Here is an 11,681-nt window from a genome sequence, read left to right on the forward strand (position 1 = left end):
GAAAGAAAAGAAGAAAAGAAAAAGAAAAAATATATCGTGCTAGAGAAGATACAGAAAAAAAGAATCTTTGCATTTTGTTGGTAGAAACACAAAATTATAGAAAACTATATGGAAGCTCCTCAAAAACCTAAATAGAAAATTATTAACACATGATCCAGCAATCCATTACAATATTGGGTAAATACTTAAGCACTTGGCATCAATATATTAAGGAAATATCTGCACTCCCATGCTCACTGCAGTACTACTCATAAAAGCAAACTTATGGGGAAAACCTAATTGTCCATTAGTGGATGAATGAAGAAAGAAAATGTAGTGTATATATGGACTATTATTCAGCTTTAAGAGAAGAAAATTTTGTCATTTGCAGCAAGGACAAACCTAGAGAACATTTTACTAAGAAAAATTAGCTAGGCACAAAGGACAAAAAATCCACGTTTTCACTTACATGTGCACTTGAAACAACCAAACCGATAGAAGCAAAGCACAATGGTGGTTACATGAGGCTAGAAGGGAGTAGGATGTCAGAGAGAATGGGGAGAAGTTAGTCAAGGCACAAAGTTGTAGTAGATAGGAAGAATAAGTGATAAGCATTTAAGGTGAAAAATAATAAACTCAGAATGGAGGCAAGGAAAAAATGGTTAAAAAGTGGTTGGTCATGTTTGGTTGGATCAGGTTTTTTATATAGATATTTAATATAAAGGAGGTATTAAAATATGTCATCTTGCACTATTTGTTTGCCAGTTCAACCTTTGGTTCTTTTTAGTTTGTTCTTACCAAAGACTATATTAATACAAGGAACCCTCAAATTTAACACTGTTGACTCAGTTACATTTCAGAACCAACCCTGTCGGTCATCATTGGACTTTCTGGTCTGGGATATAAGGAGCTGAGAAATCACCATTCTATCCTAACAAGTAAAAAACTGAACAAAGTGAAAATCAACAAATCTTTAGATGCATCACAGAAATGAGGTCATGGGACAAACTGCTATTCTCAATTGGAGACAAAGAGGTGAATACAGAGAATTACAACTTAAATAGAACAGAAATTCACAAGCACACATTTCTGTAAGAACTAATATCAAAATATAAACTATAACAGATAAATTTCCAAAGGCTCAAGGATGACAAGTCAGAGTGAAAAATCCATGGAACTCAACCTTAGGGAAACCCACAACCTTTGTGAGTTTTATCTTTAAGAATTCTTAACAGGCATATCAGAGAACACTCCCTCACTGGCCCCCCACCCCCCACCTACGACACACACACACACACACACACACACACACACACACAACTCATTCCAGCACACAGGAGGAAAGGGATTTTTAAAATTATCTTCTTTGCAATAAGGCCTGCCTTCAGGAGAAACTATTTCCACATTGTAACAATGGAGCCTTACCTGAGACTAGACTACATGGGGAAAGGGAAAGCTTCAACTCTCTCTCTCTCAAGCCTTCCACCTGAGGATAAGTGAATAGTGAACTAAGACTACTTTAGTCATCCTGCCCCACTGCCTGAAGGGGAACTGACAAAGACACATGAAGTGCAGAGTTCTCCTCTGCCCCTATACCTTACCACTGCATTACTGAAGGTCTAGTTCCAGCAGCACCTGCCACTTAGCATGAGTCAAATAGAGAAGGAAAGTTATAATTATCAGATCAGAAATTTTAAAGAGGTATGATTAATATAAGGAATGAAAAAAGTAGATAATGTACAAACACAGATAACTGTATGTTACTTTTCTCTCATTGCTGAGACAAAATACCTGACAGCCAAAGTTAAAGGGGGAAAGGTTTATTTTGCTCATTTTGTAGACATTTCAGTCCATAATCGGCTGGCTCCAAGGCAAGGTCGTTAGACAGAAGGGCATTGTGGAGGAGAAACAGTTCATGACAAGCAGAAGACAACAAAAGCAAACAAGCAAGGCATGACCACTGCTCTTTCTTTCCATTATATCTTATCCAGGCTACTTAGGGCAGGTAGCACTCACACCTTTAATCCTAGTGCCCTTGAGTTTAGCATTGCAGCATGCATCTATCTCAACATCACACACTCTAGATCTTGTCACCTCTGAAAAAAGCCCACCTATTACCGTATGAGGCGGGGGGGGGCATCTAAACATAAGCCATAAGAATAATATAAGCATAAAATGGGAAATTCTAACAAAGAATCAAAATGAAATGCTAGACATCACAAACACTGAAACAGAAATGAAGAATAGCTTTGACAGACTCATGAGTACAGTGGACATAGTAGAGGAAGGAATCTCTGAGCTTGAGGGTATTAAAATAGAAACTTCCAAATCTGAAAAAGCAAAGAGACCAAAAAGACTAGAAAAAAAGAACAAAACATCCAGAGATAGTGAAGAAACTAAAAAGGTGTAACAAACATATCACGGGAAATCAGAGACAGAAGAAATAGCAAAAAGAGAAGCAATATTTGAAGAAATGACTAAAAATTTCTTCCAACTAACACCAAACATCAAAGCACAACAGATGCTAGAAGTTCAGAGACCACAAATCAGAATAAATACCAATAACACGAAAAGAAAAAGGTACACCTAGGCATACCATATTAGAAAATTCTAGAAAATACTAGAAAATTCAAGATAAAGAAAAAAATTTGAAAGAAGCCAAAAGAGAAAAACACCTTACCTATATATAAAGGAGAAAAAAGAGGAATAACATCTAACTTAGAAACCATGAAAGAAGGGAGTGGCATAAAATTCTTAAAGTGTTGAAACAGAAAAAAACAACAAACTTCACTAAACAAAACATGAGAAAATTGTGGCCAGCAGACCTGCCTTGCAAGAAAACATATTTAGAGTGAAAGAAAATTATATAGGTAAGAAAGTCATATTATATAAAGATACTATAAAAAGAATAAGTGATGGCAAAATAAAACTGCTTTATTCTCAATTTAACAGATAATTTGTTCAGAATAATAACAATGTATTCAATTAGTTGTGTTTATATATATAAATATGTTTTGGAGAATGATTTATATAGGTATGGTCATACTGATGGTATGTATAAGTGAAATAAACAAAACCTATATTCAGGGGATGGAACAGAAGAATTAAGACTTTTAAATTATGAAGTACTTCCACAACCTGTAAAGTAATAGAAAGCTACTTGAAGTTAAATTAAATGAGGTGTGAATGTGTATTGCAAACTCTAGTGACTAGGAGAGCCTTGCAGAGCTTCCAGTGATAACAAATAGCTGGCTGCAACACATGTGCCATAGGTTTACTAGCACTACTCTAGGCCAAACACTAAGAACACTTCGAAAAAATATAATCTAACAAGGGAGTATAAAATGCTCAATTAAAAACACAAAAAGAGTAGGCTTTAACATGTTCTCACCATACACACAAAAGAGATAAGGTAAAAGATATGTTAATTATTACCTTGATTATGATAATCACTTCAGAATGTGTATCTACACTAAAGCACCAAGATCTACATCATAAATATATAGAATTTTTGTCAATTACATCATAGTAAAACTGAGAGGGAAAAGCAGAGAAAGTGTAGAAGATAAAAAACAGGAACAAAGCACAAGGCTAACAGTAAACAAATACGGTAGCTACTAATTCACCTATATCAATAATCACTTTAAACATCAACGATCTATCTCATCAATTAAAAGAGTGAGAAATTGTCAAAACAATCTACAAGAAGCTAATTTTAAATATAAGACGCAGATGGATTAGAGCAAAAAGACAGTGAAAGTTATACCACCATAACACTAATCCAAAGAAAGCAGGAGTACCTATATTTACTATAAACAGAGCAGATCTCAAAGCAGAAAGTTTTTAGGACTCAAGAACGCCATTAGATAGTGATAAAAGGACCAATATTCTAAGGACACAGTAATCTTTTACGTGTATATGCTTAAAATCAGAGTTCAAAAAGGAGAAACACATAAATCCACGGTTGAAGACTTCACTATAACTTTGTAAGAAATAAACAGATTAGTAAGCAGAAAACCAGCAAAGATATAGCTGACTCAAAAGCACCATCAATCAACTGGAAGTAACTGACATCTTTGGATGACTTAATGATAGCAGGCTGCACATGCTTCTCAGATTCATTTACAAGATTCACCAGGCTACACTCTTAAGCAGAAAACACTGACAGCAAATTTAAAAGAACAGAAACTAAACAATGTCTGCTCTCAGACCATATGGAATTAGCTAGAAATCAACTTTTAAAAGTAGTTTGAAGGGCTGGGGATTTAGCTCAGTGGGTCTGCCACCTGCCTTGCAAGTGCAAGGTCCCAAGCTCAATCCATTTACAAGATTCACCAGGCTACACTCTTAAGCAGAAAACACTGACAGCAAATTTAAAAGAACAGAAACTAAACAATGTCTGCTCTCAGACCATATGGAATTAGCTAGAAATCAACTTTTAAAAGTAGTTTGAAGGGCTGGGGATTTAGCTCAGTGGGTCTGCCACCTGCCTTGCAAGTGCAAGGTCCCAAGCTCAATCCCCAGAGTTAAATGACACACTTCTATGTAAAGCTTGAATAAAAGAAGAAATCTCAAAAGAAATGATGATTTTTAACCAACTGAACATGAAAATAGAATTTATTCAAATTAGTGTGATGCAGTGAAAGACATCATCTAAGTTTCCTTATAGGGAAATTTACAGCATTGAATGAATATATTAAAAATAAGAAACCTCTGAAATCAGCCATCTAAGCTTCACCTAAGGAAACTAGAAGAACACATTAAATGCAAAGTAAGCAGAACATAATAGTAAAAATTAGAAATAAATTAATAAAATCAAAAATAGAAAATTAACAAAAATCTGATTCTTTGAAACTAACCAAACAAAACAAAACAAAAACTATAAGCATCTAGCCAATATAACTAAAAAAGAGAAGAGAAACAAATTACTAGTATCAAAACTAAAAGAATGTATCACTACATCTCATATGGACATTAAAAGAAAAATAAAACAATATTGCGAACATCTATGCCTATAAATCTGGTAAAAGATGAAATGGACAAATTCTTTGAAAGCCCCAAATGACCAAGACTCACACAAAAAAATAATCCTAATAGGCCTATATCCATTTAAGAAATTAAGTCAACAATTAATACTGACTTCCAAACAGAAAGCAACAGGTGATGTAAATTCTACCAAGTATCTAAGAAGGAAATTAAACCAACTGCCTACAATCTCTTCTAAAAGATAAAAAGAAAGGGAATACTTCCTAACTGTGCGAGGTTATCAAAATTCCAGTAACAGTTTCAAAAAATCCAAAAATATTCAGAGAACTCTAACAATAAGAAAATGAACATGATTTTTAAAAGGCAAAAGATCTGAACAGACACCTCAGCAAATAAGACATACAGATAAAAAATGTTCAACATTCTATGTCAGCAGGAATTTGCAAGTTAAAATAGACACCTTTTAGAATGGTCAAACTCCAAAACACTGACAACAAATACTGGCAAGGATGTGGAGGAGCAGGAATTCTCATTCATTTCTGGGTGGGAAAGCAAAATGGCACAGCTAATTTGGAAGACAATTTTGGCAGCTTCTTACAAAACTGAAAGTATTTTCTATTCTCATTGAGTTTATTGGTATATTTTAGGTATACAGTACAGTTACATTCATCATTGGGATCTTGTACCTTTACATGATGTATCTTTGTTCTTTTTTCCCCATTCCCCTGTCCTCCCTTCACCCCCTCCCGCCTTCCCTATTCACAAAAACTTTGTCTCCATTTTTTCATTTCCTCATATTTTTTCTTTTCCCTTATTTCCTTTCCCCTACCCTTCCCACTTCCCCTAAACCTTTAGCCCTTTTCTTCCTATTTCACATTGTCAATTACAGGATCTTATTTACAATTATAGTTTTTCACACCAGAGAAACTATTTGGTATTTACACATGTGTGACTTATTTATTTCACTTAAGAGTATATCCTGAATATGCATCTAATGGAAAACTGAAAGTATTCTTACCAAGCAAACCTGCCATCATGCTCCCTGGTATTAACCCAAATGAACTGAAAATTTGCATCTATAAAAATCCCGCACACAATAAACAGCTCTATTCATCATTACCAAAACCTGGAAGCAAGATGTCCTTCAGCAGGTAAACTGATACAACTAGAGAATGGAATGTTACTGCTAAAAAGAAAGTGAGCACTAAGCCATGAAATGACAGGAAGAAATCTTAAGTAAACATGTGAAGGAAGCCCATGTGAAAAAGCTACATACTATATGATTCTAACCATGTGACATTCTAGAAAAAACAAAACTGGAGACACAAAAAAGACCAGTGATTGCCAAGGGTTCATGGGGAGGGATGGATGAATTGGATAACAGAGAAAAAGAATCTTAGGGCTGGAATACTTTTCTTTTATCTTTCTTTCTTTTTTTTTTTTTTTGGTACTGGGGATTGAACTCAGGACCTTGTGCTTGCAAAGCAGGTGGCTGCATCACTGAGCTAAATCCCCAACCATGGGGTACTTTTCTATGGAACACACAATGATAGACATTACACATTTGTCCAGACCCCTGGAACATACAACACCAAGAATGAGTTGTAATGTAAACTCTGAACTTCTGATAATGATTGTCACTGTACGTTCATTAATTCCAACAAATGTGCCATTTTGGTGCGGGTGTCATTTGTCAGGACATGAAGAACACTGGCACTATATATATTTCACTCAATTTTGCTGCAAATTAAAATTAAAATTGCTCTGAAAATAAAGTTAATTGATTTTTTTCAAAAGTAAATTATCTTCTCTGTTATTTAAGCAGTTTTGCTCAAAGAAGAAATATGAACAACAGACCTTATAAACATCTTCAGAACTTCAAAAAATACAAGCTGGGAACTGGATTTCAAAATTGTTCCCTTACATGTCCATGACTGGAATTCTTTCAACTTCTTAAAAATATTCTCATGCCAGCAAAAACTCTGTTCTTTTATACAGGTTTTCTTTTATGAAATTAAAACTTTAACACAGAATTCACAAATCATCTAAAATATGTTAAATTTACTGAGGAAAAACTCAAAAATATATTTGCAGAAGATATAAAAGTATGAATTCTAATTTCAAATATAAAAAGTATAGATTTAATCATCTAATTTCCAAACAGCCTGAATAAACTAAATGATCCCATTATTTTAGTTCAGTAACTTGTAAAGGAATGAAACTCTTCATAATATTCATCAACCTTAATTTCAATTTGCTACTAATTTTTAATCTTAATTATTACTACCAAGTAATTACTACCATTCAAGAATGACAAATATTAGTAATTTTTGCTCTTGACAAGGACGAGGAATAAAAAGGAAGAGATAAAAGAAAATAACTGGAATAAAAAGGAAAGTAACTGCTAGTCTTTCTGAAAAGTCTTTGTCCTTGACCTTGGATGTCCCTTTGCCTTGAAAAGTTATTTCAGAAATAACTGCTGCTATAGATTATCTCTTTAAATGTACGAAGGTCAGTGAAGAAGGAGAGAGACAAGTGACCTAATTTTAGCTTGGCCTATCCTAAATAGAGAACTTTATGTAAATAACTCAACTACCCTAAGCAAGTTTACTCATCTGTGAAATGGGAATAACAACACCCACAATTCATAGGAGCATTATGCAGTTTAAATAGGAATGATGCCAATTAGTCTAAATATCTTGTTCATACACAGATGCTCTACAAATGTTAATATTCATGTGATGGCTGTCGTAGCAATATTTTGAGGAGAGTTGAAAAGAAGACTGAGTTGAGAAGGAGATATTTAATACATAAGAATACATTCTGATGATGGAACTGCAAGCATGGGAATATCAGAGTGCAAAAGATATTTTGAGGCAGGGAGCCATTCTCCTGAAACCAACTGTTTACATCACCTAACATGGAATGAAGAAATCTTGAGATCACGGTTATAAAACACGTGATCTTCAGAAAAATAAACTCTTAAATGCTGGTGAATTCTGATTAAAATACAAAAGAATTTAATACACTCCAACTTCAACATAAACAGTATCAACTCAATACCACTGAGATTATATTCATAAAGGTTTTGTTCTACGTAGTGGGCTCGATACAATTAGTGCTAGAATTTGTCTAATTTTGGTCTTTGAAAATTGAATTCTCAATGTTAGAAAGTGTTCATTAACATGTTTGTGGTACGTAGTGCCTACATTCAGTTTAGGTGCTTGCTGAAGGTATTATATCACACCTCTGTCACTGTTACTCCTTGACACTCCTCCCCTTCCCATTCTCCTTTTCCTAGATCCTCTATGTAGCTCTATAGTCTACCTTCCTATTTCTTAAAATGGTATTTTTGTTTTGTTTTGCTTTTTACATTATTTGTGTATATATTAGAGAAACCATGTGATACTTTTGTGACTGACTTAATTCACTTAGTATTATGGTCTCAAGGTCCATCCATTTTCCTACAAATGAGTCAAATTTGTCCTTTATGAGTACTATGCACCATTGTGCATACTACGCATTTTTTCTTTATCTATTCATCTGTTGATGGGCATAAAGGCCACTTCCATAATTTAGATACTGTGGGTTTGCAGCTATAACATAGGTATGCATGTATCACTGTAGTATAATTTTAGCTCTTTTGGAACAATAACCTACAAAAGGTACTGCTGGGTAAAATGGAATTCCTAGTTTGTTGAGAAATCTCCATGCTGACTTTGTGGGTATACTAGTTTACATCCCCACCAATAATGTAGAAGTGTTCCCTATTTTCCATATTCTTGCCAGTATGTTTTTTTTTTTTTTTTGAGACCTTGATGATAGCCATGTATTCTTACTGTAGTATGGTGAAATCTGTTTTTTTCAATTTCTCTAATGGCCAAAGATGCTGACCACTTTTTCAGGTATTAATTATTTTTATTTCTCCTGGGAACTTTCTATTCATTTCACTTGTCCATTTTTTTATCAAAGCCTTTTATTATTGGAGGTCTAATTTTCTGAGCTATTCATATATTCTAAATATTAGTTTTCTGTTCAAGGAGTAGCTGGCAATAAATCTCTTTCCCATTCTGTAGTTTGTTTACTCTTGTGTCCTTTGCTGTGTGGAAGCTTTTTAATTTGATATAATCCCATTTGTTGCCTTTTGGTATTATTTCTTGGGCAACTGGGGTTCTGTTCAGGAAGTCTTTGCCTACACCTATGCCCTTTACCATTTTTTTAAATTGAGTTTATTGGTACATTTTAGGGATACAGTACAGTTGCATTCATTGCTGGGAATCTTGTACCTCTACATGACAGGTCCTGGTTCTCATTTTTCCCGCTTGTCCCTGCCCTCCCTTCACCCCCTCCTCCCCTCCCCATTTACAAACACTTTATTTACATCTTTTCATTTTCTCACATTTTTTTCCTTTATTACCCTTCCCCTACCCATCCCACCTTCCCTACACTTTTAGCCCCTTTCTTCCCATTTCACAATGTCAGTTATCTCATTACGATCTTATGTATTATTACAGTTTATTCACACCAGAGAAACTATTCAGTATTTACATGTGTGACTTATTTATTTCACTTAGGAATATATCCTCAATATGTAATCCATTTTCCTATGAATGAATCTATTTTCTTATTCTTTATGGCTGAGTAATATTCCATTTTATAGAAAAACCACATCTTCTTTATCCAGTTTCCAACTGATGGGCAAATACCATTTTTTTCTTCCAGCACGTGAAGTGTTTGTTTAGTATTTAGCTCTTTGATCAATTTTTATTTGATTTTAGTCCAGACTAAGGGACACAGATCAAGATTTACTCTTCCATCTGTGCATGAACAGTATTCCCAGCTATCTTTCCTCTAGTGACTATTATTTGTTGAAAAGCACATGGCTAAAGGTAGTTGGGATTACTCCTCCACAACCTATTCTATTCCACTGGTCATTATCTACTTTTGTGTCAGTACCTTGCCTTAACAAAACAAAGCAAAACAAAACTAGTCTAGCTTTTCCGTGTAACCTGAAGTCTGGGATTAAAATGCCTCCTTGTCCTGGTTTGGATATTCCAAGAATTCCTTTGATCTCATATAAATTTTAGAAATACTTTTTCTAGTTGTGTGACAAAAGCTGGTGGTATTTTGATGGGGATTACAATAAATCTGTCATTTTTGGTATTATGGCAATTTTTGACACTATTAATTCTACTATCCAAAAACAAAATATTATCTTTCCATTTTCTTTATAGAGGTATTTTATTTCCTTGGTTAGGTAAATTCTTAGATATTTAATTTTTTTGGAAGCTACTGTAAATGAGATTTTTCCTGCTTTCTTTCTCAATTGGTGTATAGGCATACTACTGATTTTGGGGTGTTTATTTCATATCCTGTCACTCTGCTGAATTTATCGGTTCTAAGAATCTTCTGGTGGAGTTTTTTTTTTAAAGGATAATGTCATTTACAAATAAGGATACTCTGAATTCTTCATTGCCTACCAGAATCTATTTTATTTCTTTTTCTTGTCTAATTGCTCTGGCAAAAATTTCAAGTACTACACTAAAAAGGAAGAGTAATAGTAGACTTCCTGATGGTGTTCCTGATTTTAATGAGAAAGTTTTTGGCTTTTCCCTATTTAGTATGATGCTGACATTGGGTTTTTTTTCATCAACTGCTTTTATCAATCTAAGGTTCTTTATATCAATTTTCCTCAAGCATTTTATCATGAATGGATGTTGGATTTTGCCAAATACTTTCTTTGCATCTATTAAGATTATCAGGTAATTTTTATTCATGCTTGTATTTATGTGATATATCAGACATTGATTTACATAGGTTGAACCACCCTTTCATCCCTGGGATAAACCAATTTGGTCATGATATAAAATCTTTTGAATGATTTCCTATATTCTATTTTCAAGAACTGTATCTTATTGAGAGTTTTTGCATTTATGTTGATTAACATGTTCCCATGGGCTTGAACCACCAATGGTACATGCACGACTGGCCCACTGATCAGTCCTGATGGGCCAGTCATATATCTATGGACCCACAGAAATGTATCAAGGAAACTGGTCTGTAGTTTTCACTTTTTCTTTAGGTCCCTGTCCAGTTTTGGTATTAGGATAATGCCAGCTTCAAGGAATGAGCATGGCAGTTGTTGTGGCTTGTGTTTAGATGCTCCACTCCTCCCTCCAAGCCTCATGCAGTCTTTTTCAAAGGTTGCTAAATCTAGAATGTGTGATGCTAGAATTAAGGGCATATGATTACTAAACCACTATATGTGAGTGATGGGTTTGGGACTTCCCTCATTCCGGCTGCCTGAATAAAAGGAGCAGAAAGACAATGTTAAAGTCCCCTGTTGCTTTTACTACCTTGTATACACCATGTTGTTTCTACTCTGTGACAACTGTTTGCCATCCTTGACTTGGAGCCAGGTAATTATGGACTGAAACCTCTATAAACTATAAGCTAAATAAACCCTTCCCCCTTTTAACTTTGAGTATCTAGTATTTTGTTTTAGCAATGAGAAAAAAGTAACACAAGTGTTCCTTTTCTTTTAATTTCATGGAAGTATTTGAAGAATACTGTCATTCTTCTCTGAAGTTCTTATAAAATTCAGTAGTGAATCCAAAGGGTCTTGAGGTTTTTTGTGTTGGTAGGGTGTTTATTACCAAGTCAATTTCATTGCATACTACTGGATTAGTAAGAGTTTTTACTTTTTTTGGGGGGGG

At 34.4% G+C, this 11,681-nt stretch overlaps 1 protein-coding gene across 2 annotated transcripts in view; it reads right to left on the reverse strand.

Annotated features, from left to right (window-relative positions):
• The window catches only part of Arhgap32 (Rho GTPase activating protein 32), a 157,677-nt gene that overhangs the window by 86,797 nt on the left and 59,199 nt on the right, over positions 1–11,681 (reverse strand). The window lies entirely within an intron of this gene.

This window comes from Fukomys damarensis, unplaced genomic scaffold (assembly GCF_012274545.1).
Source record: "Fukomys damarensis isolate Sample0158 unplaced genomic scaffold, DMR_v1.0_HiC HiC_scaffold_16, whole genome shotgun sequence".
In the NCBI taxonomy this organism is placed as follows: domain Eukaryota; kingdom Metazoa; phylum Chordata; class Mammalia; order Rodentia; family Bathyergidae; genus Fukomys; species Fukomys damarensis.